Source organism: Balaenoptera musculus, chromosome 2 (genome assembly GCF_009873245.2).
Source record: "Balaenoptera musculus isolate JJ_BM4_2016_0621 chromosome 2, mBalMus1.pri.v3, whole genome shotgun sequence".
Lineage (NCBI taxonomy): Eukaryota > Metazoa > Chordata > Mammalia > Artiodactyla > Balaenopteridae > Balaenoptera > Balaenoptera musculus.
Genome location: NC_045786.1, coordinates 19585045 through 19608824, shown reverse-complemented (window position 1 = coordinate 19608824; position 23780 = coordinate 19585045). Strand labels below are relative to the sequence as shown.

Here is a 23780-nt window from a genome sequence, read left to right as displayed (position 1 = left end):
CAGTGAAAACACAATACTTTGGGAGTCAGGACCCAGGCAGAGGGAGATTTTGTGAAGAACTATGCTAAATTCCACTAAAGCAAATACTGACAGTCACACAACACACCCCTAGTACAACAGAGAAACCCGAGAAGTACAGAGCCCTCTCAGGGGTGTGTCCCCCAAGGGTACACCAAGGCAGCCATCAGCACACCCGGCACACAGAAAGTTACACAGATCCCTGTTGTGTTTGATTGACGTTTGATCCATCATAGTTGGAATTTCCATCAATTTGTTGAGACCAGAAGACGGATTTGTGTTTGGTAGACCATGCTTTTGTGTGTATTGCTTGTCTGATTCATCCTGAAATCAAAATCCATCTCCCACATAAACCTGTTGGCTAGAACTCCCGATCACGAAAGCCTGTTCTCTTTTTTAGTCTCTGCCTCTTTGTATTCATTTCAGTTTTATAAAATCTAATGGCCCTGTGATTCCAGGAACAGTTGGTTTCTGTCTAAAAGCAAAATAGAAAACTACCCGTTTTAGTTACATAAGGTGATGTGGAGAGTACTTGCTTCTGAGGAAACTGGATCTATTTCTAGCAGGGCAGCCGGAGCGCCCTGGAGCAGAAGCGCCACCTGCAGGGCTGAGGGAGAAACACACACAGCGAGAAGCATCCAAACCTTGCTTCGCAGGAAAGACGGGGAAAGTAAAAGGGAGGTAGTCCCACAAGATAAATAGCAAAGAACTCAGCAGGATCGCTTGTGGATAAATATGCATGAGAATGCATCCTTGCAAGAGTTCTGACAAATTCCCTTCATTCCTACCTTTGGGAGTTCTCAAAACTCCAAAAGTTTATATTTTTATTTACTTTATTTTTTTCATTTTTAGAGTGTGGAGACCCTAAAATTGTCCCCCAGAGCACTTGCTGCTGAATGCTGCTGCTGACTGATCTTCTAATAAAAAGCAATGCAGCACAAACATTCTTTGCCTTGATAAGACAAAGTGAATGTCCCTGCAAACTCTGTCCGTAGGAGGCAGAGAAAGACATCCTGGCCTTGACCCACAGTTGTCACACCATTTGATGCCTGTCCTCTCCAGCAGATCTAAATATCTGGCCCACCTGCACCCACCCATCTGTTCCTGCAGAAACAACAGTGCTAGTCTAGAATTAAGAGAACTTTGACAATGAAGATTAGCAAACATTAGTTCTTCCATATGCCATGAAAAGTGAGTTGGTCCAGAATAAAGTTCTGCCAGATTCTTCTGTTTATACTTCCCAAGAGTATCTCGGGAGGTATAAATAAGATGTCACCAAGATGGCGACGTAGGTCGTTTCACTCCCTTCACAAGAACAATTAACATCTATTCAAGAACAGGACACTACTGAGAGAATCGTAGAACACAGGGGTGAGGCTGAAGCACCCCCTGCATCACAGAGACCAAGACAGACTGCGCTGGAAGGGTAAGAGGAGCAGCTACATGCTGACCACATGGCCCCTCCCCATGCCAGAGAGGTCTGACCTGAGCCTCTGGTTCCTCCAGTAGGAAAAGAGAACCCGGGGAGACATGTAGTCTCCCCCAGCATGGTGGGTCACTTTATGGGAGCCCCTATTCTGATCTCACACAATGGGGATCACAGGGGAATCTGTGAGACTCAACCCCTGGGAATCTGACCGTGACAGAGAAGCAGGGAGGGGTTTGCAACACCGGGCACTTGAATCTTGGAAACGGAGTTCCTACCTGCAGAGCCCAAGTAGTAGTCCTGACCAGCAGCTTTGTTCGCCTGCAGAACCAAGTCAGGGACACACTCAGACCAGGAAAATTGGATGGTAAAGATCTGCCTGATTGGGATCCTCAAATGAGGAGTTTTGCTGGCCCCGGAGCCCAGTTTGCCCATGTCCAGGCAAGGTGTGTAGTCACGGCCCCACTGCTGTGGAGGGTGCCTTCCAGCCCCATCTGATTAAAAAAACATGCTGGTGACAACTTGCGGAAGCTGTGTGGCTCAGCGACATTCAAGCTAAGAGGTAGGCGGGCAGACTGATGGCTCCCAGAGCAAAGCCACTACCAGGCCTCAGTCCACTTGAAGTTAATTTTTGTGAGTGGCGTAAGATATGGAGCCAGTTTCTTTCTTTTACATATGGATATCCAATAATCCAGCACCATTTATTGAAGAGACTGCCTTTTCTCCATTGAATATTTTTGGCTTCCTTGTAAAATATTAGTTTTCCTAATTCGATTGCTTTGCAGATATTGAACCATCCTTTCATCCCAGAGATAAATCCCTCTTGATCATGGTGAATGATCCTTTTAATGTGCTGTTGAATTTGGTTTGCTAGTGTTTTACTGAGAATTTTTGCATCTATATTTATCAGGGATATTGGCTTGTAGTTTTCTTTCCTAGTATCTGGTTTTGGTATCAGGATAATGCTGGCCATGTAAAATGAGCTTGGGAGTATTCCCTCCTCTTTCATTTTTGGGAATAATTTGAGAAGAATTGGTGTTACTTCTTCTTCAAATGTTTGGTACAATTCACCAGAGAAGACATCTGGTCCTGGGTTTTTCTTCATTGGGAGATTTTTGATTACTGATGCAATCTCCTCACTAGTAATTGGTCTATTCAGATTCTCTATTTTCTTCCTGATTCAGTCTTGATAAGCTGTATGTTTCCAAGAATTTTTCCATTTCTTCTTTATTTTCTATTTTTTTATATCTCTATGAGAAAATGGATGTTAGCTAAACCTATTGTGGTAATCATTTCACAGTATCTGTAAGTCAAACCATCATGCTGTACGCCTTAAACTTACACAGTGATGTATGCCAATTATTTCTCAATTAAACTGGGGGGAAATGTACACTTTCCTTAAAGGTGACACATCTTTCTTGGACAGACCTGATTTGAAATATTCTGTGTACCATGCTATCTGGTCATGTTTCCCATATACTCGGCCACGCATCAGCTGCTGTTCCTTTAGCTTCATTTACTTTTACCTTCTAGGGACAAAGTAGGATTTATTCACTGATTTATGCATCTTGTCAGTACCTATCTTTTGGTCATCTGCTATTGTGCCATGAACAGGGGGCACAGCAGATGTAAGAAGATACTTTTAAGAATGTCACCAAGAAGTTCAAGAGCCAGAGTTTAGTTGCATCCTGAGGAACATCCCTCTCTTCTTCACCTGAGGATCCTCAGAGCCAATAGGAACGGACGTTTGTTGAAGCATCACAGTGTAGCAGTAATTGTGACAGATTCAGGAACGTTAAGATGCAGCCCTTGTTTCTAGAGTATTTAGAGTTAAGTGGAAGACAGGGGACAGGGGACAGGGTAGGCATGCACATAAATACCGTTCATAGCCAGCCTCAAGAAGTGCCACAGAGAGAGATCCAATGCACGTGCATGCGAGCACACACACACCCTTTACTGATGAGAAAACTAAAGCAGGGAGAGGAAGGGCACGGAGCTTATCAGCAGCAGGCTACATTGTCAAGCTGACATTTTGAAGAGCTTCAGAGATCACTCTCTATGAAAAGAGCAAAGCATAATCGCATGACAAAATACATTTCTGTATGGAAAAGATCCTTTTGAAACTCCTGGAGGCACTGAACCTATTTCAGATCTCCTTAGGGCTTCTGTTAAGTGGGTGCCTCCTTTAAGAAATCAAATGGTAGGAGACTTGTGGAAGACACCTTAGGTTTATTGTGGGTCTTGTTTTGGCTTTGGGGTTTCCATGAATTAATTGCCTTTTACCCAGAGGTTGGTTGAAGTGTGGCATTAGGTTAACTTTGTTCTCAGGAATTCCAGGGGTGCTCATTGCTAACTGGCTTTTCGCAGCAATGACCTTTAAGGCCTGGATGTTCTGTGTTGGCACAGCGGATACACACGCATCTTGTTGGTTTAAAAAAAACAACAACCAGGAAGGGGATGTAGACTTTGATCAACGTTTGTAGGAATCAGAGTAGAGAGAATGGAAGAGAGGCTGGTTGGACCACCCCCGTGCTTGACCTTCATGAAGCTGCAGATGCTCGTTAGGCTTGAGGAAGACCCGGGGAAGGTCAGCCGCACACATAGGTGACCCTCAAGGAGTGGCATTTACCTGGATGAATCAGTGCCTTGCAATCCAACATCTAGACCTCCCCTGATTTCTCAACACAGCGAGAGTAGGTCTTTTGGTCAGAACATAATCCCACTAATCAACAGGGAGAAAGCCAATTTTATAAATTTATAATGAAATGTGTAATTATCCAGTGAGCTCATGTTTGCTAAGCATCCTAGTCTTTCCCTTTAGTCAGAAATACTGGAAAAGGCAAACTATAATCAGGAGATTGCTTGGAATCAGAGCAAGAGGCGGGAATGGGTTTATTTTAACGGTTGCTACCATCAAGCTGTGGTGGATAGACTGAACTCTTCACCTCATTGCAGGTACATACCTGCCTCAGTCCATGGTCATGGTCAGTGGCCAGGACTCTGTGTCCCCCTGACAGTGCTGGGAGGCACAGCTCGCTCTGGTCCTGTTGGCCTCTCTGACGCTCTTCTTTACATTTCCCTTGCTGATTGACTCCACACTCACCCTCATAGGTGTGTTTCTTCTTTAGAGTATTAATACAAACAAAACTCTATCTTCTTTTTTTTTTTTTTTTAAGAATTATCTGGGACTGAATTAACTGTTGGGGATAATTATAATTTCATGCCTTTTAATTATTTATTTATGGCTGTGTTGGGTCTTCGTTTCTGTGCGAGGTCTTTCTCTAGTTGCAGCAAGCGGGGGCCACTCTTCATCGCGGTGCACGGGCCTCTCACCATCGCGGCCTCTCTTGTTGCGGAGCACAGGCTCCAGACGTGCAGGCTCAGTAATTGTGGCTCACGGGCCCAGTTGCTCCGCGGCATGTGGGATCTTCCCAGACCAGGGCTCGACCCCGTGTCCCCTGCATTGGCAGGCAGACTCTCAACCACTGCGCCACCAGGGAAGCCCCCAAAACTCTATCTTCTTACATACTGTATTCCCCAAAACATGGTACTTATTTGCAAAACTTGATCCATACACGCATATATTCCTATTCCAGGGAGATTTTAAAATACATTAATATTTATATAAATAGGTATATAAAAATACACAAAATCCCTCATTACACCTAATCTTTTAGTCACAGTTTCTGATGCTATATTACCAACGTTCCGTATAGTTCTTTGACTTTTGTTGTTTCCTTTCGTAACTAAACCCAAACAGTGGACAAGCTAGAGTTCAATAAGCAGCCAATTGGCCACTTTGGCTCCATTTAACGGGTGCCATCTTCGTCTCATCTCACCTGCGTTACTATTTTGAGATCTTCATTTTTATCAGTAGTTGCTTCAGTTGCATTTTATCATTTAACATCTATTTTCGTGAATAATAATAGGAAAGTGCCAAAGATATTCCAACAACGAAACACCATTCTATAGAAGACAAACATAGTGATTCAACTCAAACTTGACTTTGGCTAGAAGTCATGGCCGAAATGCAAAGCTGAAATTAATTGTGTGAGCATCTAACTTTCGCATGCAAAAGGCCATGTCACCGTATGTTATATGAGAGTATAATGTATTTTTAAAAGTTAAATGTAGGAATATTAGAGTTGTTTATACCCTCTATCAGATTATACTTGGATCTTGTGGGGGAGGGAGAGCGGAAGGCATTTTGCTTATTTTAGTAAATTCAATAAATAGTGAATGCCTGCTATGTATCAGGCAACGTGCTAGGCATCTATTTTCAAGTTCTAAGTAGTGGTAGAACGAGGGGAACACCCCTCTCTCGCGCCCTTACATATGCTTACAAATCATCGTTTTGAAGTCATTTTAAAATCCCTTTAGACCAGGGGAGCATGTTTTGAAAACATTTTACAATTAAGGTATTTAATCAGAGAGGAGAGGAGAATAAGTATATTTAACACAGAAATAAAAACATGCATTCCATTCTGCTATAATACTATCGTATGTATTTCTAAGACTCCCCGTGCGAGGCAAAAATCACACAATAAAAACCACAGAGCTTATGGGAGAAGTGGCGTGATGCACGCAGCACTCCAGAAGTTCATCAGTGATACGTTATACGGAAAAGGTGGGAACCTAATAGAGACAGCACAGTTTTACGCACGTTAAATGGTTAAGAATAGTTACCCTAAAAACGACCTGAAATGTGCTTGTGGAAGTGGGTGTAAGAAGGGTTGGAGCTTGTGAGTTACTGAGAGGTGGTAGCAGAAGGATGATCTGTAATCAGATGGAAAGCTGTAACTGTGACATGAGATGAGATGTCATCTCATGATGAGATGAGATCATGATGAGAAGGACTCATCACCCAGGGAAATCCAGGGTAGCTGGTGGATGCTTGAAGGGTGTGCATGTGTGCATTTTGCATATCCCTACCCAGCTCTGTTCTTCGTTCACTGAGTGCCGTGTTCCTCACGCTTTTCACTACTGACATCTGGTACTGGATAATTCTGTGTTGTGGTGGGAGAGCTGTCTTGCTCGTTGTAGGATGATCATCAGCATCCTTAACCTCTATGCGCTAGATGCCAGTAGCAACCCCCGCCCAAGTCATGGCAGAAATGTCTTTGGACATTGCCATATGGCCTCTGGGGGGCAAAATTGCCCTGATTTAGAACTGACTGTTTCTCACAGGCAAAATCGCATATATGCAAATGGGAAATTTTGTGATATATCAGTCATGTTGGAACAAGTTCATATTTTCAAAGCAAGTGTTACAGCAAAAATGGCTGTGTTTCATTACATTTAAAATAATGAATTTCTGATTTAAATGTGAAGGAATCATTTGAGTTTTAAAAACTGAACTGTTTCATGTTGAATACAACACAAAGGTGAATATGAATTAAAAATAAAAGCAGGATACACTTTAATATCCATAGAAAATAAACACATACGGCAATAACAATTGGAGTTAAAACTGATTCAAAGAAAACAATTCAATAAAATGTGGAACATACATTTAATGTAATTAAAGTATTTTAAATTAACAAACATATAATTTACATATCTAGTTATGAACCTCAGAAAGTGTTCAGTTTATCCAAGACAACCACAATAATAAACAAAGATGTTAAGCAATGAAAAAAAAGAATGCTATTAATTTAGAAATAGTCCAGTGACAATGTATATTTCATAGTCTTTTAATGTATTTGGTTTAAATTATAGGTTAGGAGACATCTATTTTTAAGTAGTCTTTGTATTGGTTTTATAAGTAATTTGAAAAATTACATTTTGATTTTCAACATTTATGCCAACTTTCTGGTACATTGCTACAGTTTATACTTTAACAATGAACAATAATGAGAAACTCTTAACTGCTTCTTCTTCACAGTTGCCAGTGAAATCAATGTAATTTGTCTTCTGTGTAAGGAACTGGGTTTTCCTCATGCAAAAAAAAAAAAAAATCATTTCCAGTAACTTATTTGGTGCTGGGCAAGTTGAAGTAATGGAAGCTTTAGAAGAAAAGTTTATAAAGTGTGTTGTTATCGAAGAACCACCTCTTACTCAAGGCAATTATCTGAAATTTGGAAGTCATCTTTTCTCTTCCTAATGAGATGTATGCTTTTTTCAACATGAAAGAAAATGTATTGCAGAGAAAGAATTTTCCAGTATTTGAAGAGGTAGACACTGCACTGAAACCGTAACATTATAGATGTGAAAGAAAGGGTGTATTAAATACTAAATTATTTTTATTAACAATGCTCAGGGCTTGAATTTGTAATTTTTCTGAGCAGGACCTGTATCTTCCCATCTTACGCTACTGCTTCTCTTACAAAGTCAGAACAAGCTGTAAAGCTAATTAAACCTGTGCATCATTTCAGCAAGCCATTGGTTTGTTTTTTGGCTTGATTTCTAGTTTTTTAATTATTGAATTAATTGTCTCCTTATTCTGTGTGAAAATATAATCTTGAAATAGAGTTCAAAACACAACTTTTTATTATTCATAGCCATAATTTGGTTTCTTTTTCAGAGCAGGTAGAGAAAATAATATAAAAATTACTCTTAAGCATACCCACCCTTAATTTTGGTTCGTTTGTGTCTAAATTACACTATTTGGCTTTTATACAGCATAAGAATGCTTTTTGTCAGCTCTTGTTTGTCTTGTGCCATTTGCTGCAATGACAATACCCACAGGGCAGCAATCTTGTGCCCAGGAGATGGATTTTAATTAGTCGGCACACGAGCCACCAGATGGCTCCCTCAGGTTTTTAAATCTCCACTTGGATAAATAAATTGACTTGCCCTGAAAAAACAACTTAAGTAAATTTTGAATAATGCCCTAAGTAAATTTTGAATAATGCCCCAAAGTCACAATATGAGCAGGTGTTCATAGTTTCAAGCTGAAAATTTATGTGTAGAGCTGTCAGGGGATGATTATACAAGATCCTCAAGATGGTTTTACCACATGCATCGTGACTTATCTTCTTCATTGACTTTTCTTTTTGATTTTATTTTTTCATTCAAAGTTGAAATGCCTCATAGCTTGTTTCTTTTTCTCCATTTTCCCTTTCCCCTTCTGAATGTATGGTGCCTTAAGGATCTCATAACTGGCCCTAAGCCTTCCAGAGATGTTGGGAGTTCACACGCAAAGTGGAATGTGGAAGTTGTGTTGCTCATCTGACATCAGTATTCTCTGCTGACCTTGCCTACTTGCTTTCCCAGAATCCTCACTATTGGGCACTTTCACATCTGCCAAGAACTCCAAAACCCAATGGGATAGATTCTTTAATCAAAATGAGACAAGGGAAAGGGATAATGGGATTGTTTTTTTCATTGTGGTAAGAACACTTAACATGTAATTTACTCTCTTAAATTCTTAAGTGCACGGTAGAGTATCATTAACTATAGGCACAATGTCATACAGCAGATCTTCAGCTGAATAAGTTCTAGCTTTTTGATAACAGCCATTCTAACAGGTATGAGGTGATATCTTATTGTGATTTTGATTTGCATTTCCCTGAGGATTAGTGATGATGAGCACCTTTTCATATACCTGTTGGCCATTTGTATGTCCTCTTTGAAGAAATGTCTGTTCCAGTCGTTGGCCCATTTAAAAAATCTGGTTATTTGGTGTTTTTCCTGTTGAGTTGTAGAGATTCCTTATATATTTTGGATATTAACCCCTTATCCAGTAAATGGTTTGCAAATATTTTCTCCCATTACGTATGTTGCCTTTTCATTCTGTTGCTTGTTTCCTTTGCTGTGCAGAAGCTTTTGAGTTTGATGTAGTCCCACTTACCTATTTTTGCTTTTGTTGCCTGTGCTTTTGGTGTTATATCCAGAAAATCATTGCCAAGACCACTGTCAAGGAGTTTTCTCCTATGTTTTCTTCTAGGAGTTTTACAGTTTCAAGTCTTAAGTGTAAGTCTTTAATTCATTTTCAGTTGATTTTTGTGTAAGATGTAAAATAAGTTGTCTAATTTTGTTCTTTTGCATGTGGATATCTAATTTTCCAAACTCCATTTGTTAAAGAAACTATCCTTTCCCCATTGTGTATTCTTGGCACCCTTGTGGAAGATCACTTGCCATATATATGTGGGTTTATTTTTGAGTTCTTGATTCTTTCCACTGATCTATATGTCTAGCTTTATGCCAGTACCATGCTGTTTTAATTACTGTAGCTTTGTAATATATTCTGAAATCAGGAAATGTGATGCCTCTAGCTATGTTCTTCTTTCTCACGATTGCTTTTGCTATTTAGGGTCTGTTGTGGTTGTATGAATTTTAGGCTCGCTTTCTCTCTTCCTATAAAAAAGTGCCATTGAGATTTTGATGGCAATTGCATTGAATCTGTAGATGACTTTGGGCAGTATGGACATTTTAACAATATTATGTCTTCCAATCTATGAAGATTGGAAGGATGTATTTCTATTGTGTTTTATTTAACTTCTTTCATCACTAGTTTGTAGTTTTTAGCATACAAGTCTTTCACCGTCTTAGTTAAGTTTATTCCTAAGTATTTTATTCTTTTTGATGCAATTGTAAATGGGACTGTTTTCTTAATTTCCTTTTTGGATGGTTCATTATTAGTGTATAGAAACACAACGGGTTTTCTTTTTTACTTGTGATGGTGTTGTGTTTTTTTAACTTTTTTTTAATTGAATGAAAGATTTTTTAAAATTATATAGTGCTTTACAATCTTCAAGTTTTAGACACATGGTTTAATATAATCCCATAATAACCCTTTTTTTGTCCCCTACTCCTGTATTGCCCCTGCCCCCTTCCCTCTCCCCACTGGTAACCACTAGTTTGTTCTCTGTATCTGTGAGTCTGCTTTTTTCTGTTTTATTCACTAGTTTGTTGTAATTTGTTGATGTATAATTGTTCATAGTGGTCTCTTATGGTCCTTTTTACTTCTGTGGCATCAGTTCCATCAGTTGTAATATCTCCTCCAGAGTTTCTCATTGAAGATTCACCCTGAGAACTGTTGAGAGTTTCACTGTTTTCATAGATGCACCACGCAAGGTCTCACGGTGCGGATTATCATAGTAATGAAGAAATCCATGAGGAGAAGTTCACCTGATGTTTCTGTGATCACCTGATGTGAGGCAGGGAGGAGTAAGCAGGCTGAATTGAGCAAGAGGACTCATCCATAATCCTCTTTTCTTTTTAGGGTTAGAACTACTTTGTACTGACGTTACTCAAAACCACTCGCCAGAAAACAGTAGGAACTCAAAAAGAACTAACCACTAACACTGACCCTCTGCCTCCTCTGTCAATCTTACTCCTCCTCCTTCAGTGAACGGGTTTTATTTAGCAAGTCTCTCTTGCAGTTATCCTAGGGCAAAACCTGTGTATAACACTCTGTTAGCACTTACAGGAACCTGAAAATAATTGCCTGTTCCAGTCTTTTGATTCCAGTCCTCTGGGAAGTATGGCTGAGAAATCTACATGGGAGTGCTTTAAAGCACATCTCAAATTTTAGTGCACATCAGAATCACCTGGAGATTTTGTTAAAACAAAGATTCCTCAGCCCCACCTTCATTCTGATTCTGATTCAGTAAACCTGGGTGGGAAATGAATTTGCATTTCATTGAACTCCCAGGTGATGCTGATGCTGCTCTTCCAACGGTTCCTCTTTGAGTAGCAAGACCTTCCAGAACATGCTTCTAATATTCAGTTGTTGTCACCTCTAAGGAGAAATGCTTTTGAAGGTGAACAACAGAGCGATGCTACAGCAAACCATTTGCCATCTGAACCATGCATGATTGTATGTGACTTGAGACTTATGACTTCAGTTAGGGTGTAAGAAACCCAACTTGGTCCATCTCCAGAATTCCTAGCAAAAAGTAACTCTTGGGGTTTCAATGAGAGAAGAGGAAGGGCACTGGACCATCACCTAGAGAATGCCCCAACTGGTTTTGTCTTCACTTATGCCTAGAAGAAGATGATTGAGACAAATCTCAAGACATGGTCCCATTAATAACAGAGAAGAATGGGTGCCTGTTGTTGAACATGGAGAGACGGGATGAGTGATGAGAAACATGGCAAGTGTGTGACCTGCCGCCTCTAACCAGTCATTTCAAGGCATTCTTACTAACCTTTCAATGCAACTGTTACTTAATGGTAATGAGACCCAAAGGTGATTCCTTAGATAAGGTGACTGCTGACAAATTCTCTAATCTCAACTAAACACAGATCCATTGTCCCAAACCACTGGCTGGCACAAAGCCCTGATTGTCTTAACAGGGATTTGACATGGAAATGGGAGAGTTTCAAGCCTTTTTTTGAGAATGAAATGCTGCAATGGAGAAAAATGTTTTTTCTCTTGAGTGGCCCTGAAGAATCAATAAGGATTTATATCTAAGACTTTTCAAGTCTGTGGAAAGGTGGTGGTTCTTGGCAGGTTATGCTGAGGAGTCTATTGTGTGTCCAGTCATCCTTCAGTATTTTCAGCCTTAGAATCAATTGCAGCCCAAAGATGTACTTCGAACCATGCTTGTGAGTAGTTCTCTGAAGCCAACAGCAGCACACCTATCTTCTGGAATTTATTAATTCATTCAACAGAGATCTTTGGCGAGACTCTGTGAGATCATATAACATAGGCCTTGACTCATGGGGCTCACTATGTTTGGGTGAGGTATAGATGTATGTACACAAATAATTACAGGTTGGTTAAATGACATCACGTGAGCAGCAGACATTGGGCCATCCCCAGTATGCTTGGGAAGCGTCCATGATGGAGGAGCTGGTGTCGCCAGGGGAGGTGCAGGTGAGCAGAGCCTGGGAGGAGGGTGAATTTGCCTGGCACACCGGGATCTTCAGAGTTACGGGAAAAGTCTGGAGAAGCATGCACATATGCACAGGGGACAGAGACCACGTTGCAACGCAGGTAGCCTCACTGCCTACCCCAGCTTCTGGCACATTTCAGTCGCTCAATAAGTAATTTGAGACCAATCACAATACATTTTCTGACAGTACATTTTCTCATCCTCACTGCGAGTGAGCAATCTCTCTGCTTCTGTCTCCCTCCACATCCAGGTTATGAAAATACCTTCTAGAACTCTATACAGGGAAGAATGCAATTCATCAGAAGAAGAGCGTTAGGGAAGATCATTTATCACTCAATATTGCACTGTTGGTCGCAGGTCAAAATCTGGGATCCATGGTGTTGACGGCTCAGAGCTTCAGAATTGAATGTTGCCTTCTCTAGCCACTAGTCATTCATATATTTGTTCATTCATTCATCCAAAAATATCTCCTGAGCATCTACTAGGTGACAGTCCCTTTCTAGGCATAAGGAATACAGCAGTGAACAAAGTAGACAGGACCCTGCACTCACAGAGCTTCTTATCTAGTAGAGGGAAACCCAGAAATCAAGTCAACACATAAATGTTCAAGGTCCATCTAGATAGTGATGAATGTTGTGAAGATCTGATCGGAAATGATGGTGGGAGATGGTAGGTTTGGGTGAACCCAAGACTTCCTTCCTGCAGACAAGCACTTGTTATAGCTACAGTACTCAACTCTGCACGTCAGAAGTACCAGTGTAGACTTAACATTCTGTAACAGAGGTTTTTATAGGAGTTAATTAAACCTGTTGCTGGTTTCTAAGTGCAACGGGTTGTGTACCTGGAGAGACCCCGGTTTTACTGATCTCAGAGGCGCATTAAGAAGAAGTGGTGGGAGAAGCAGTTGCAGAGCAGAGTGAATTGCTCTGTACAGCAGAGGGAGTGAGAAGTGGGAGAAATCCAGGAGAGAGGAGCCTGGAGCCTGGAAGCCTGTGAGCGGGAGGAGCTGGTGAAAAACTAAGACCTCTGGTGACGGACGGGATGAGGGGGAACTCTGGCACGAGAAGAGAGCTGTCTTGTGAGGACTTGCTTCCTTATTGTTGTCTGAGCAGGTCGAGAGGTGAACTCCCTCCTCTGTGGGTCCTTAAAACCTCAGGTGGTTCTCATTGCTCACTGATGCTTTTCTGTGGCTGGATTCTTTTGGGTGAGTTCAAAGATGGGCTGAGTTCCGTGTCCAGGCTGGCAATGGGCTATGAAAGAGTCTGATCAGGGGACACAGGAAATGGAAGGTTGCAGGAGCTGCTGACATCTGGGTTGCATTTTAATATAATCCCAAAGAGGTTTGAAATTAGCACAGATTGTAAAGTCATCTCCTGGAAGTAACAGAAATGTGTTCTTCATTACCCTCATCTGGAGGTGGAGAAAATGGCCCTTCCTAGAAGTGTTATGAGGAATAGCCAAGTGCCTGGCACGTGTTAGTTGTTATGGGCCGAATGTCTGTGTCCCCCCAGACTCATGTTGGAATCCTGACTCCTAATGTGATGGTGTTAGGTCATAGGATCTTTGGGGAGGTAATTAGGTCATGAGGGTGGAGCTCCACGGGGGAATTGGTGCTTCTTAATCTATAAGAAGAGACAGGTGAGAGCTTGCTTCCTTTCTCTCTGTTCTCCACCTTATGCGGACACAGTGAGAAGACTGCTTCCTGAAAACCAAGAAACAGCCTCTCACCAGGCATCAGATCTGGTAGCACCATGATCTTGGACTTCCAAAACTGTGATAAATGTTTGTTGTTTAAGGCACCCGGGCTACAGTATCTTGTTGCAGCGCTAGGGGACTAAGACAGTAAGCATTCTATTTGACAGATGGTGGTTTCCTCCCCCACCGCCTACCAAGGGATTTGGACCAGGTGCACGCTAAGGGTTTTATTTAAAATTGACAAAGCTGTAAGTTAAAAATACTTGTCCTTACTGAGTTTCCAGTATTATGGCAGAAACAAGAAATGTAATCACAGGAATGAATGCAGTCTATCAGGGACCACTTGATACAAGAGTGAAAAATTAGAAAACAGAGTAAACAGTCAATAAATATTATTTAATAGTAACAGTCATGGACATATATACACTACCAAACGTAAAATAGCTAGCTAGTGGGAAGCAACCGCATAGCACAGGGAGATCAGCTTGGTGCTTTGTGACCACCTGGAGGGGTGGGATGGGGAGGGTGGGAGGGAGGGAGATGCAAGAGGGAAGAGATGTGGGAACATATGTATATGTATAACTGATTCACTTTGTTATAAAGTAGAAACTAACACACCATTGTAAAGCAATTATACTCCAATAAAGATGTTAAAAAAAAATAGTAACAGAATATTGCAAGTTTAATAGCATTTCTCTAATGGCCATATAATAGGGGCTCTTGAGACAGGTGAAAAACTGGGTGGGCTGGAACTTGAATAGACTGTGGATGGGGGAAAGGTATAAAGGAGAGTGTTGCAGAGTCTATGGTGGGACAAAAAGCCTAAGTACAGGCATGGAGACAAGAATAAATGTGTATATAAAATAAGCTGAAGCTTCCAGGGCATCATCTTGTGGGTTTACACGTGTGCGTGCCCTCATATCTTCTTAATTAAGCCATCTCGTTGAGTCACACTTAACTCATTTAGAGTTTATGATTATTTGGAAAGAGATGGCCTGCAGTTTGGTAGAAAAGAGAATTATTAGGTGTTTGAACAGTCTAAGCAGGACAATTGTAGAATTTTAGCTCTAAAAGGAAAGGGTGGGGCACCTCTAGCTCAGAGAGGTTAAGTAGCTTCCCTGACCTCACACAGCTGGTCAATGACAGACCCAGAACTAATTAAAGGCATCAGTTTCGGGGTATCTCAGAAAGAAGGGGAAGGTTATCTACATAAGGAAACAAATGATTTAAAATACCAACAGAGGTATCAGTTACATAAGAGCATGCTGTGATTGCAGTACAGTAAGTCCCCTACGTACGAACAAGCTCCAAGAGCACCTTTGTAAGTCCAGTTTGTTCGTAAGTCCAACAAAGTTAGCCTAGGTACCCAACTAACACACTTGGCTATATAGTACTGTACTGTAATTGGTTTATAATACTTTTCACACAAATAATACATAAAGAATAAACAAACACAAAAAATAAAACATTTTTGATCTTACCCTACAGTACCTTGAAAAGTACAGTAGTCAGCTACATCACCGCTGCTTTTATGCTTGCTCCCAGATGTCCTGGGCTTGAAATAAAGATACTATACTACTGTACTCCATACAGTACTGTACAGTAAAGTACACAAAAGCACAAGCACTTGTACAGGATGCACACACATGACAGTGTATGCCAGACACGTGAACCAACTGACATGATTGGACATACGAACATGTTCGCATCTTTGCAAGTTTGCAACTTGAAGGTTCGAGTGTAGGGGACTTACTGTATAGCACAGGGGGACCTGTATCTTTTGGTACAGTTTAAGCTCATCCTTTATCAGCCTGTATATTTGAGGAAGCAAGAGCTCTATGGGCAGCCCAGCTGCTCTATAAACTGAAAGTAATTTTTTCTACTAAAATACACCATATATTACCATGTTTGTGTCCTTGAGGTAGTCTTAATGCACACAAGCAAGGTTTTAAAATGGATTTCTGGATTTGTATCTTTTTATCTTTGGTCATCTTTTACTTTAAAAGTATAAGGAAAATGACATCCGTATATATAGAGAAGCGACCCTATGGTTCGGTGTTTGTGTTCTGGGGTTTTTCGAGTCTCTGAGAGGGTTCTGTAGTAGTCACATCGCTTCCTCAGGGTTTTCCTCTGCTTGAGCTGTATTACAGCTATACCGCCACATCTTCGGGTATAAGAATGGAGTGTGATTGCTGGACAAAAACAGAACTTTGTCAATCCGCTTTAAAGAAGGCAGCTGAGTACACGGTCATAGACGCTGAGAAGTTCTTGCATTTAAAGGCTGTTTGGGGAACTGTTAGTACTTTGAAGAGCTTGGTACCTGGGATTTTAGGAGATGTTCCTTCTGCCTTGAAAGGAATAAAGCCCTGCCCAGTCTTACTCCTCAGGACCTTCCCTCGCATCTAAGAGGTGACTTAAATGCTCCATCTGAGTCCCAGCTTCTGCCACCCGAGTTGCTTGATGTAACTGTGGAAGTGTTAAAGGCATGTTTCCCTCCATCACAACTTTCTTAAAGATTTAAATCTGTTGAATAATAAGTAAGCACATTTGTCTAGCAGTCTGCAGTAGAAAAGTGTCCCTGCCGTGTTTCTTTTGAGCCATGTGGTTTGGGGGGGCAGCGCCTCGGATCCACAGTCCTCTGTCCGTGAGATCAGCTTGCAGATGCCTGTCCTGGCTCCTCACCAGGTTGCCGCGGGCTGAGTAAGAAATGCATGTGGGAGCACTTTGTGGTCGTGACTGTGGAAATCCTCACCAATGTAAGGCTTAAGTATGTTCCTGTGTGATGGGCTCTCAAAGCTCCTGTACATCTCAGCTCAAAAATAGGGTGTTTTCACAACAAGGTCCTACTGTATAGCACAGGGAGCTATATTCAATATCCTGTGATAAGCCATAATAGAAAAGAATATGAAAAAGAATGTATATATATGTATAACTGAACCACTTAGCTGTACAGCAGAAATTAACACATTGTAAATCAACTATACTTAAAGCAAATTTTTAAAAAATCGGGTGTTTTCTTCCTAAACAGAAGGACATGAAGTGGTCATTTTAACGAGAGAATAAATGTAACCTCAACCCAGATATATGTGGATCTAGCTCATAGGTTGGTGGTTGCCAGGGGTGGGGGCATGAGGCGTGGGAGAAATGGGTGAAGGGATTCAAAAGGTAAAGAGAAGAAAAATAATGGTGCATTACTGAGCAACGAAAAACAAAAAGAAATTGTTTGGTAAAAAAAAAAAAAGGTACTTAAAATGCCTGAGCCCAGAGGGTCTTGTTCAGAGTAGCTAAATTTCATGATTTGATTATTACCTCATAAATTGTAATGCTACACCAACATTGAGTATTGCACTGTATCCTAGCTTTGGCTATGTCTTTTTGTTCAAAACAGTCTACCAAAAATATATGAACATATAAATGCTTTGAGCAGTTGTGTAAAGACTTAACAATGCTGCAGAAACGAAAATATACTGACACTGGAATAGAAGGCATTTTCTTAAATAACACATAGCTTTAAAGAATACTTACTTGGAACTTGATCTCACCATCTTTGAAACTAGAGAGGGTTGAAAATTGTAAAATACGCTATCAGTTGTAGAGGGGAAATTAATTTTAAATAGAATGTATAAATCTGATAGGTTTATCTTTAAAAAATAGAATATGACATTAAATAACTTTGTCAGAGTCAACTGATAGTGATTCAGTGTTGACATTCAAATGCTAATTTTGACCTCTGTCAACTTTGTTTCCTTTTAAGAAATTATAAGCTACACTGTGAAATTTATGTACAATTTTCCTTGTTTAAAAAATTTCTTAAGTATGGAAAAGTGGAATATATAGTGAACAAATCATGCTTCCTGTGTTCTGATGTCTTTCCAGATTGCTTATCAAGAGTTAAACAAATAATTTCACAATTACCTTATACTTAAGTGTAAAATTTGTAAAAATATGTACGAGGCAATAATAAATTTACTGAAGTGTCAGATAAATTGCCAGCTGTTGTGGAGGTATCTTGGTTGATGGAGTCAACTACCTTAAAAATGGGATTTTTTTGTTATTCTCAATAAAAAGGGATAATAATTCATACTGTAATTTTTTGCTCCAATGGAAGTATCTTTTGAATTTAGAAAAAATTTCCATTTATAAAATACAATAACAAAAAGGCACAACTGCAAAAAAGAGTAAAAATGTAACCTCAACTCAGGTATATTAACCCAAACATGATTTAAAACTTTTTTTCAAAGAATATTCATCCAGAGTAGTTTGTAATCAAGACAACTTTTAACTACTCCCTTAAAAAATCATAAGTGCCCGCTGGCAATGTCAGTTAATACTTTGTCTTCTCAATATTCGTCTTCTCTCGTCTTGGAGTCTAGCAGGTAAAATTAATATCATAAGACATGTCTACAGCTGTTCTGAGAGGGAAGGAATAGAAAGGGTTTCAAAATGGGTCCTGCTTTCCTAGCAGATTAGACTCTGCCGAAGAGTATGGTGTTTGTATAGACCATTTCTCTTTTGAGGGAATATTCCTGATTCACCCATGTTCAAGGTCAAAACCATTTTAATGTACTTCTGGGTACTTTTAGTATCAGAGACACGTGCTCAAAATAACATTTGCTATGGAGGATTTCCAATTTTGTTCCGCAGTCAATGACCATAGCAGGATGAAATTTTGAAATTGGATGTTGTGTATATTTAAAATTGATTTTCCCCCCACAAAAATCTTAACATGTGTTTTTCTTCTTTAAATCCCATTGTTTACATAACATATTTACAGGCAATGCTTAAAATCTTCAAGAAAAAATAAATAGTAATTTTTCTACTCTGCCCACACATTGCAAACACATTGGAAAGGAATTCTCGGTGTGGAAGTCTTCAGTATTTCAACCCTATGCACGTGCCATATGCTTTTCCTAGCTAATAAATAGTTCATCAGGATTTTTACTTAGCTTATAAAATGGAACTGATGACATATAATGTCATAAAGGGAATACTGAAGGCTAATAGAAAACAGACTTACATACGGTCAACATTAATTAGATCCAGTTCAGCAGAATTCAGAGAGACATGTCCTGAAAAACAATTCTACAGAAGCCACAATCAGAGCATGTTATTACGAGTAATAATTATTTATAGACCTCTTGTTACAGAGCAAAGCTGTGCTAAACACTTTATATTATTCACTAAATCCTCACACCTGTTCTGTGATGGCTGGGGAAGCTGAGACTTAGAGAAAAGTGACTTGCCTGAGTGATACAGCTTGGATTTGTTCTCAGTCTCCCAGGTCCCAAGCTTTACCTACGATGACTGGTTTTCAACAAAGGGGAAGGTTTTGAGTTCCCAGTTCCCACTTTTGTTTCCACCAGAATAGCTGGAAAAAAAACCTTTTTTGCGCTTGTTTGTGCATCCAGGTGAAAGTTCACTGGAACCAAGTTTCCTCTGGGCTGTACTCCTGACCACCTAAGACCAAGGTGAAGGGCAGTTGTGTTAAATCCATGCCCCTGACAGCCCTGCCTATGATCACATCCATACCCTCCTTCTCTGCAGTCTTCTGGCCGTTCTACCCAGGGCCTCTGTAACGTGCGAAGGGCTGTGGGTCATGGGGCCCAAAAAGCCAGCATCTGGGGCTTTGCTGTTTTGTAAAAACTTATAACCCAAAGAAGGGAAGCAAAAATCAGGCTCGTTCTGATTACCATAGGCTACAACTTAAAGCCTTCTGCAGACTTTTCAAAATAATCCCTTTCAAGCCCAGAAATGTTAGGAAGATAAAGACTGCAAAACATCAAGCCAGGGTCTGTTTGTCGTCTGAGGTTAAGTAATCATTGAGGACAAAGAAGCTGTCACAAGTCTGTTCTGATATTCGAGATTTCTTAAAATCTTGCTTCAAGTAGCTTTTTTACTGACAGCATGTGAATGTCTAAGCAATCTGTGTCTGGAGATTGGTACTGAGGCTGTGTACGATGTGTGCTGGCCCATTGTATTTTATAGAACAAGCGTAATCATTGGGTTGATAAAACATTCAGAGGCAGAAGTTACACACACTGGGATGAGGGTGTTTTGAGGTCGCACTCTTCCATACCATGTGGGGGCCCCCGAAATACATCCCTGCCTTAAACACAACTCTCAACATCAAGGCAATGAGGCCTATTTTTTTATTTGATTATGTGCAAGGTCAGATTCTGGCGTATCACTGTATATCATACGATGTATCTAAGAGCCACAGAATTTTTTAAATGTGGCATGTTTCTGAGTAAATCAGGGCCCTTTAAACTGGAAGATGTGCTTAAATGCCTCCCTGGGAGCAAAGCAGAGAGCTGCCTTCATAGCGCTGACTTGCGATTCCAGACTTGTATCGCGTGTTAGTGGGCTGATACAGTCATGATATTGCCTGTCTTACTAAATACGGTAGATTTGCAGTTTCTGAAATTCAGGATCTAAGGAAATACTGCATGTTTTTCTAGCAATCCATCTTGTGCTGACATCTTGCAGGGACAGCCCTATCTGCTTTGTCATCCCAGTTGGCCGCTTGTACAGATCCTTGGGCAGGACTGGTTATGCCTGTACAAACATTGGGATTGTGTTATAATTTTAGTCCATTAGGAGAGCCCTTGTCCAAGGGTAATAGCCACTGCAGGGTGGAGACAGCCTGTGATGGGAATTGGCATCAGAGCAGGGTTAAGTTGCCTGACATGGTCTGCATGTAGGAACTGGAGACTATGAATTAGTCTTTGGAAAGAAGCGTTCCAGTATTGCATTATCGGTGTGGTAATAGGACTGAGCCAGAGACTTGGCTTCTAAAATCATTATAAAGAAATGCGATCTTTGTGCCGTTGACAGCTGCGTGAGATGAAGCAGGCTGGTTTCTCTATCTGCCCTTAAAACTCCACTCACTCACCCTCCCCGTGGACCCCCTGGCTTTTTCATGCTGCAGAGCTGCGTGCTTTGGCTGCCAAAGTCAGTGACTCTGTAGAAGTTGCCACTGTGGTTTGACTTTTCACGTGCACGTGCATGGATGTGTGTGCGTGTGTGTGTACATGCGTGTTTCTGACCTCACTTGCTCTTTGGTCAGTTGTTTACCTACAGAAAAAGCCTAGAAGATATGACAGTACTGGAGATGATGATTTGCAGTATCTCTGCTTATGATGAGCAATTATAACAACTACAGATTCTATAAACAAGGAGAAGAAAATTTTAAAGGTAATCCAACACATGGAAAACCTTAAAAGTAATTAAAATCGGCCTTCCTTCCTCACTCAGGTTATCAGTATCCTGACGGATGCCATCCTTTGTGCCTGCGTGTCGTTGCAGTTGGGTGTAATAGAATTCCCAGAATAATGGAGCTTTGGAACAAGGGACAGGGCTGTTCTTCTGTGTGTGTGTTTTTCATTCAACAAATCTTGTATGTTAAGTATGTGCTGAGTGCCAAGGATGGTTATAGGTTACAACAGACAATACAGTCTGTCTCTATAGAGCAGAGGACGCAGAGAGTACCAAAAAATATAATAAGTATATTCTTTAGTAAGTTAGAAGGTGGTGAATTCTCAAGAAAAATGAAGTGGTGTAGGGTACTCAGGGGCCCAGGAGGAGAAGCGTGGTCAGGTATACACCTCATTGCACAGGTGGCATCCGAGCAGAGACTTAAAGGAGTTAAGGGAGTAAACATAGTGGATATTTAGGGGCAGAGGGAAAAGTTAGTGGACAGATCTGAGGCTGGCGTGTGCCTGGTGTGGCCACAGAACATCGAGGAAGCCAGTGTGTCTGGTGTGCGTGAGGCAGGGGAGCAGAGATGGAGATGGGGTCTAGGTGCACCAGCGGCCAGGTCCTATAGGGCTCTGTAACTATATGTGGACGACTAGACTTTGGGTTGACTCCGAGGAGGATGTGGGACCTTTGGGAGATTTTTAGCAGAGGTGAATTGTGATCCGAATTCATTTTAAAAGAATTCTCTGGCCGCTTGGCTACGATGAGAAGAGACCATAGAGGGCAGTGGTGGAGCCAGGGAGGTCATTAAGAGGCTACCGCAGTGACCCAGTTAGGATGGGCTTCAGACCAGGATGGTCTGCAAGGGAGACAGGGAGATGTGGTCGGATTCTGGAAATATTTGGAGGGTCAGTGATACTCCCTGGTTGGATGTATACCAGGAAGAGAAAAAGAGGTGTCAGGAGCGGTGCCAGGATCTTTGCCCTGAGTAGCTGGAAGGATGGAGTTGCCACCAGCCGAGAAGGGGAAGGCTGGGGTTAGAGCCGATTGGGAGGGAAAGTCAGTTCACTCCTGGACGTGCCGAGTCTGAAACGTCTGAGACGTATCCAAGTGGAGAGTTGGAATAGGCAGGTCAATACGTTTAAGCTAGAGGTCTGGGCTGTAGACAGACGTTGGGGAGTCATTGGCATTTTGATTTGAATTTGTCCATGACCCAGGGTGAGATCACCAAGGTAGTGAGGGTAGACAGAGAGGAGACTGAAGACCAAGGCCTGGGCCTCCCCAACATTTAGGGGCTGCAAGAAGAAGAGTCAGAGAAGGAGACTGGGAAGAAGTGACTGAGTTGGGCAGAGCAGTACCTTGAAAGGTGAGTCCAGAAAGTGTTTCAGGAAGGAAGCCATGGCCATTGGTGTCCAATGCTGCTGGCAGGTCCGGTAGGTTGAGGACTGAGACTTCATGGCTACATTGAGCAGGGGAGAATCACTGCCTTGGTGATCTTGATGAAAGCATTCTCAGTGAAGTGCTAGGGCGAAAGCCCGATGGGAGGTAAAGGGTTCAGAGAGAACTGTGGGGAGAGGATTTAAATTTAAGTGCAGAGAATGTATTTTGCTTTGCTACCAAGAAGACGAGAGAAATGGGGCAGTAGCTGGCAGGGGAAGCAACATCAAGGTAAGAGTTTTGTTTGTTTTAATGAGAATACTTGTGTTCCAGGGAGGATGATCCAGCAGAGAGAGGACAAGTTGATCCTATGGAGGGAAGTAGGGAGAACTGTTCAGATATGGTCCTTGGACCAGGGCATGAGATCTAGTGCACAGGCAGTAGGATTGGCTTGAGAAGCATGAGACATAGTTGACTAGGAAAGGGCAGAATAACTTGGTACAGATGCTTTAGGTGGTGAAAGTCCCTGGAAATTCTCTTCTGATTGTTTCAGTTTTGTCAAGGAAGGAAGAAACCAACCAGATCCTATCTACTAAAAGTCTTGGAAAATAGAGAGTGGAGGAAAGAAGTCGTGAAATGATTGTCTGTTGGAATGGAATGTAGGGAAATAGAATACAGTTGCCAGGCAGTGTCGGGGGTCAGCATGGTCAGGAATTGAAAGTGGGACCAGTCATGACATGTGTGTCTTCCACCACCATGTGCAGCTGCACGGGTACAGGCACAGAGTAGGTAGAGTTGGATCAACCAGGGTCATCATGGCTTTGCCAAGTAACTGAGACAGGAGAGGATCAAGGGAGTGTGGAAGGGGGTGATTACAATGATTGACTATGGAATTGAAGCTGGTTAAAGGAGAAAGGGAGAGCGTGGAGGTAACTGGGGACAGTGAAAAGATGACAGATAGAAAAGGTGGATTGGAGGTCCAGTGGGGTTGAAGGATTGCTGGGTCCCGGGTACTAGAAGGAGTAGGTTGGGAAGATTGAGGGTGGAGATCAGAGAGGAGGATGCCTGATGTTAAGATTATGGAGGGGTTGCAGTTATTAGTAATGACAAGGTCCAGGGTATGACCGGGAGCATGAATGCACATGAGGTAGGGTGCAGGACTAAATCATTGAAGGATCCGAGAGGCCCTCCATTCAAGGATCCGAGAGGCCCTCCATTCAGGAACCCGAGAGACTCAGGCACGGGCAGGATAATCTGTGCATAGAGAAATGACCAATCATTCA

The 23780-nt window shown here is 41.4% G+C and overlaps 1 protein-coding gene across 7 annotated transcripts in view; it reads left to right on the top strand.

Moving 5' to 3' along the window:
- The window catches only part of CAMK1D (calcium/calmodulin dependent protein kinase ID), a 389771-nt gene that overhangs the window by 282103 nt on the left and 83888 nt on the right, over positions 1 to 23780 (top strand). The window lies entirely within an intron of this gene.